This window comes from Phyllobates terribilis, unplaced genomic scaffold, assembly GCF_046119375.1.
Source record: "Phyllobates terribilis strain yellow unplaced genomic scaffold, ASM4611937v1 Scaffold_2__4_contigs__length_985480577, whole genome shotgun sequence".
NCBI lineage: Eukaryota > Metazoa > Chordata > Amphibia > Anura > Dendrobatidae > Phyllobates > Phyllobates terribilis.
In genome coordinates, this window is record NW_027362762.1 from 984,984,641 (window position 1) to 984,990,640 (window position 6,000).

The following is a 6,000-nucleotide window of genomic DNA, read 5'->3' on the forward strand; positions in this document are numbered from 1 at the left end:
GCAGCGGTGCTCAGTAAGAATCACCCCATAGGCTGACTCACTCACAGGGGTGTCATTCCCATGGGTACATGTCCCCTGCAGCGGTGCTCAGTAAGGATCACCCCAGAGGCTGACTCACCCACAGGGGTGTCATCCCCATGGGTGCAGGTCACCTGCAACGGTGCTCAGTAAGGATCACCCCAGAGGCTGACTCACCCACAGGGGTGTCATCCCCACGGGTGCATGTCACCTGCAGCGGTGCTCAGTAAGGATCACCCCAGAGGCTGACTCACCCACAGGGGTGTTATCCCCAAGGGTGCATGTCACCTGCGGCGGAGCTCAGTAAGGATCACCCCAGAGGCTGACTCACCCACAGAGGTGTCATCCCCACGGGTGCATGTGACCTGCAGCGGTGATCAGTAAGGATCAGCCAAGAGGCTGACTCACCCACAGGGGTGTCATCCCCATGGGTGCATGTCACCTGCAGCGGTGCTCAGTAAGGATCAGCCGAGAGGCTGACTCACTCACAGGGGTGTCATCCCCTTGGGTGCATGTCACCTGCAGCGGTGCTCAGCAAGGATCACCCCAGAGGCTGACTCACTCACAGGGGTGTCATCCCCATGGGTGCATGTCACCTGCAGCGGTGCTCAGCAAGGATCACCCCAGAGGCTGACTCACTCACAGAGGTGTCATCCCCATGGGTGCAAGTCACCTGCAGCGGTGCTCAGAAAGGATCACACCAGAGGCTGACTCACTCACAGAAGTGTCATCCCTACGGGTGCATGTCACCTGCAGTTGTGCTCAGTAAGGATCACCCTAGGGGCTGACTCACCCACAGGGGTGTCATCCCCAAGGGTGCATGTCAACTGCAGCGAAGCTCAGTAAGGATCGCCCCAGAGGCTGACTCACCCACAGGGCTGTCATCCCCATGGGTGCATGTCACCTGCAGCGGCGGTCTTCAGTAAGGATCACCTCAGAAGCTGACTAACCCACAGGGGTGTCATCCCCATGGGTGCATGTCACCTGCAGCGGAGATCAGTAAGGATCACCCCAGGGGCTGACTCACCCACAGGGGTGTCATCCCCATGGGTGCATGTAACCTGCGGCGGTGCTCAATAATGATCATCCAAGAGGCTGACGAACTCACAGGGGTGTCATCCCCATGGGTGCATGTCACCTGCAGCAGCGGTGCTCAGTAAGGATCACCCCAGAGGCTGACTCACTCACAAGGGTGTCATTACCATGGGTGCATGTCACCTGCAGCAGCGGTGCTCAGTAAGGATCACCCCAGAGGTTGACTCACTCACAGGGGTGTCATCCCCATGGGTGCATGTTACCTGCAGCGTTGCTCAGTAAGGATCACCCAGAGGCTGACTTACTCACAGAGGTGTCGTCCCCATGTGTGCATGTCACCTGCAGCGGTGCTCAGTAAGGATCACCCCAGAGGTTGACTCACTCACAGGGATGTCATCCCCATGTGTGCATGTCACCTGCAGCGGTGCTCAGTAAAGATCACCCCAGAGGCTGACTCACCCACAGGGGTGTTATCCCCAAGGGTGTATGTCACCTGCAGCGGTGCTCAGTAAGGATCAGCCAAGAGGCTGACTCACCCACAGGGGTGTCATCCCCATGGGTGCATGTCACCTGCAGTGGTGCTGAGAAAGGATCACCACAGAGGCTGACTCACTCACAGGGGTGTCATTCCCATGGGTGCATGTCACCAGCAGCGGTGCTCAGTAAGGATCACCCCAGAGGCTTACTCACCCATAGGAGTGTAATCCCCATGGGTGCATGTCACCTGCAGCGGTGCTCAGTAAGGATCACCCCAGAGGCTTACTCACCCACAGGGGTGTTATCCCCAAGGGTGCATGTTACCTGCAGCGGAGCTCAGTAAGGATCACCCCAGAGGCTGACTCACCCACAGAGGTGTCATCCCCACGGGTGCATGTCACCTGCAGCGGTGCTCAGTAAGGATCAGCCAAGAGGCTGACTCTCCCACAGGGGTGTGTTCCCCAAGGGTGCATGTCACCTGCAGCGGTGCTCAGTAAGGATCAGCCAAGAGGCTGACTCACCCACAGGGGTGTCATCCCCATGGGTGCATGTCACCTGCAGTGGTGCTCAATAAGGATCACCCCAGAGGCTTACTCACCCACGGGAGTGTCATCCCCATGGGTGCATGTCACCTGCAGCGGTGCTCAGTAAGGATCATCCCAGAGGCTGACTCACCCACAGGGGTGTTATCCCCAAGGGTGCATGTCACCTGCAGCGGTGCTGAGAAAGGATAACCCCAGAGGCTGACTCACTCACAGGGGTGTCATTCCCATGAGTGCATGTCACCAGCAGCGGTGCTCAGTAAGGATCACCCCAGAGGCTTACTCACCCACAGGAGTGTAATCCCCATGGGTGCATGTCACCTGCAGCGGTGCTCAGTAAGAATTACCCCAGAGGCCGACTCACTCACAGGGGTGTCATTACCATGGGTACATGTCACCTGCAGCGGTGCTCAGTAAGGATCACCCCAGAGCCTGACCCACCCACAGGGGTGTCATCCCCATGGGTGCAGGTCACCTGCAGTGGTGCTCAGTAAGGATCACCCCAGAGGCTGACTCACCCACAGGGGTGTCATCCCCACGGGTGCATGTCACCTGCAGCGGTGCTCAGTAAGGATCAACCCAGAGGCTGACTCACCCATAGGGGTGTTATCCCCAAGGGTGCATGTCACCTGCAGCGGAGCTCAGTAAGGATCACCCCAGAGGCTGACTCACCCACAGAGGTGTCATCCCCACGGGTGCATGTGACCTGCAGCGGTGATCAGTAAGGATCAGCCAAGAGGCTGACTCACCCACAGGGGTGTCATCCCCATGGGTGCATGTCACCTGCAGCGGTGCTCAGTAAGGATCAGCCAAGAGGCTGACTCACCCACAGGGGTGTCATCCCCAAGGGTGCATGTCACCTGCAGTGGTGCTCAGTAAGGATCACCCCAGAGGCTGACTCACTCACAGGGGTGTCATCCCCATGGGTGCATGTCACCTGCAGCGGTGCTCAGCAAGGATCACCCCAGAGGCTGACTCACTCACAGAGGTGTCATCCCCATGGGTGCAAGTCACCTGCAGCGGTGCTCAGTAGGGATCACACCAGAGGCTGACTCACTCACAGGGGTGTCATTCCCATGGGTACATGTCACCTGCAGCGGTGCTCAGTAAGGATCACCCTAGGGGCTGAATCACCCACAGGGGTGTCATTCCCAAGGGTGCATGTCACCTGCAGCGAAGCTCAGTAAGGATCGCCCAGAGGCTGACTCACCCACAGGAGTGTAATCCCCATGGGTGCATGTCACCTGCAGCGGTGCTCAGTAAGACTCACCCCAGAGGCTGACTCACTCACAGGGGTGTCATTCCCATGGGTACATGTCACCTGCAGCGGTGCTCAGTAAGGATCACCCCAGAGGCTGACTCACCCACAGGGGTGTCATCCCCACGGGTGCATGTCACCTGCAGCGGTGCTCAGTAAGACTCAGCCCAGAGGCTGACTCACTCACAGGGGTGTCATTCCCACGGGTGCATGTCACCTGCAGCGGTGCTCAGTAAGGATCAACCCAGAGGCTGACTCACCCATAGGGGTGTTATCCCCAAGGGTGCATGTCACCTGCAGCGGAGCTCAGTAAGGATCACCCCAGAGGCTGACTCACCCACAGAGGTGTCATCCCCACGGGTGCATGTGACCTGCAGCGGTGATCAGTAAGGATCAGCCAAGAGGCTGACTCACCCACAGGGGTGTCATCCCCATGGGTGCATGTCACCTGCAGCGGTGCTCAGTAAGGATCAGCCAAGTGGCTGACTCACCCACAGGGGTGTCATCCCCAAGGGTGCATGTCACCTGCAGTGGTGCTCAGTAAGGATCACCCCAGAGGCTGACTCACTCACAGGGGTGTCATCCCCATGGATGCATGTCACCTGCAGCGGTGCTCAGCAAGGATCACCCCAGAGGCTGACTCACTCACAGAGGTGTCATCCCCATGGGTGCAAGTCACCTGCAGCGGTGCTCAGTAGGGATCACACCAGAGGCTGACTCACTCACAGGGGTGTCATTCCCATGGGTACATGTCACCTGCAGCGGTGCTCAGTAAGGATCACCCTAGGGGCTGAATCACCCACAGGGGTGTCATTCCCAAGGGTGCATGTCACCTGCAGCGAAGCTCAGTAAGGATTGCCCAGAGGCTGACTCACCCACAGGAGTGTAATCCCCATGGGTGCATGTCACCTGCAGCGGTGCTCAGTAAGACTCACCCCAGAGGCTGACTCACTCACAGGGGTGTCATTCCCATGGGTACATGTCACCTGCAGCGGTGCTCAGTAAGGATCACCCCAGAGGCTGACTCACCCACAGGGGTGTCATCCCCACGGGTGCATGTCACCTGCAGCGGTGCTCAGTAAGGATCAACCCAGAGGCTGACTCACTCACAGGGGTGTGATCCCCAAGGGTGCATGTTACCTGCAGCGGAGCTCAGTAAGGATCACCCCAGAGGCTGACTCAACCACAGAGGTGTCATCTCCACGGGTGCATGTGACCTGCAGCGGTGATCAGTAAGGATCAGCCAAGAGGCTGACTCACCCACAGGGGTGTCATCCCCATGGGTGCATGTCACCTGCAGCGGTGCTCAGTAAGGATCAGCCAAGAGGCTGACTCACCCACAGGGGTGTCATCCCCAAGGGTGCATGTCACCTGCAGTGGTGCTCAGTAAGGATCACCCCGGAGGCTGACTCACCCACAGAGGTGTCATCTCCATGGGTGCATGTCACCTGCAGCGGTGCTCAGTAAGAATCACGCCAGAGGCTGACTCACTCACAGGGGTGTCATCCCCACGTGTGCATGTCACCTGCAGTGGTGCTCAGTAAAGATCACCCCAGAGGCTGACTCACCCACAGGGGTGTTATCCCCAAGGGTGCATGTCACCTGCAGCGGTGCTCAGTAAGGATCAGCCAAGAGGCTGACTCACCCACAGGGGTGTCATCCCCATGGGTGCATGTCACCTGCAGTGGTGCTCAGTAAGGATCACCCCACAGGCTTACTCACCCACAGGAGTGTCATCCCCATGGGTGCATGTCACCTGCAGCAGTGCTCAGTAAGGATCACCCCAGAGGCTGACTCACTCACAGGGGTGTCATTCCTATGGTTGCATGTCACCAGCAGCGGTGCTCAGTAAGGATCACCCCAGAGGCTTACTCACCCACAGGAGTGTAATCCCCATGGGTGCATGTCACCTGCAGCGGTGCTCAGTAAGAATTACCCCAGAGGCTGACTCACTCACAGGGGTGTCATTCCCATGGGTACATGTCACCTGCAGCGGTGCTCAGTAAGGACCACCCCAGAGGCTGACTCACCCACAGGGGTGTCATCCCCATGGTTGCAGGTCACCTGCAGCGGTGCTCAGTAAGGATCACCCCAGAGGCTGACTCACCCACAGGGGTGTCATCCCCACGGGTGCATGTCACCTGCAGCGGTGCTCAGTAAGGATCAACCCAGAGGCTGACTCACTCACAGGGGTGTTATCCCCAAGGGTGCATGTTACCTGCAGCGGAGCTCAGTAAGGATCACCCCAGAGGCTGACTCAACCACAGAGGTGTCATCTCCACGGGTGCATGTGACCTGCAGCGGTGATCAGTAAGGATCAGCCAAGAGGCTGACTCACCCACAGGGGTGTCATCCCCATGGGTGCATGTCACCTGCAGTGGTGCTCAGTAAGGATCAGCCAAGAGGCTGACTCACCCACAGGGGTGTCATCCCCAAGGGTGCATGTCACCTGCAGTGGTGCTCAGTAAGGATCACCCCAGAGGCTGACTCACTCACAGGGGTGTCATCCCCATGGGTGCATGTCACCTGCAGCGGTGCTCAGTAAGGATCACCCCAGAGGCTAACTCACTCACAGAGGTGTCATCCCCATGGGTGCAAGTCACCTGCAGCGGTGCTCAGTAAGGATCACACCAGAGGCTGACTCACTCACAGAAGTGTCATCCCTACGGG